The following is a 243-nucleotide window of genomic DNA, read 5'->3' on the forward strand; positions in this document are numbered from 1 at the left end:
AAGACGATGGCGGGCGCTAGTTCTGGCGTCTCGCTCCCTTCTCGCTGACCTCTGCTCCAGGAGACCAGAGCCACGCTCGCCGATCCAGTCCGGGATCCAGTCTGCCGAACCCGCCCCGCGCTCCGGGGCGAGGCGAGAGAGGCGTGGCGCGGACGAGGGGGCGGAGCCAGAGGGCAAGGGCGTGACGGGTGGAGCCAATGGGCATGGGCGCGATGGGCGGGGCCAATCGGCGGGCGGGGCTCG

This window comes from Marmota marmota, unplaced genomic scaffold (genome assembly GCF_001458135.2).
Source record: "Marmota marmota marmota unplaced genomic scaffold, marMar, whole genome shotgun sequence".
In the NCBI taxonomy this organism is placed as follows: Eukaryota; Metazoa; Chordata; class Mammalia; order Rodentia; family Sciuridae; genus Marmota; species Marmota marmota.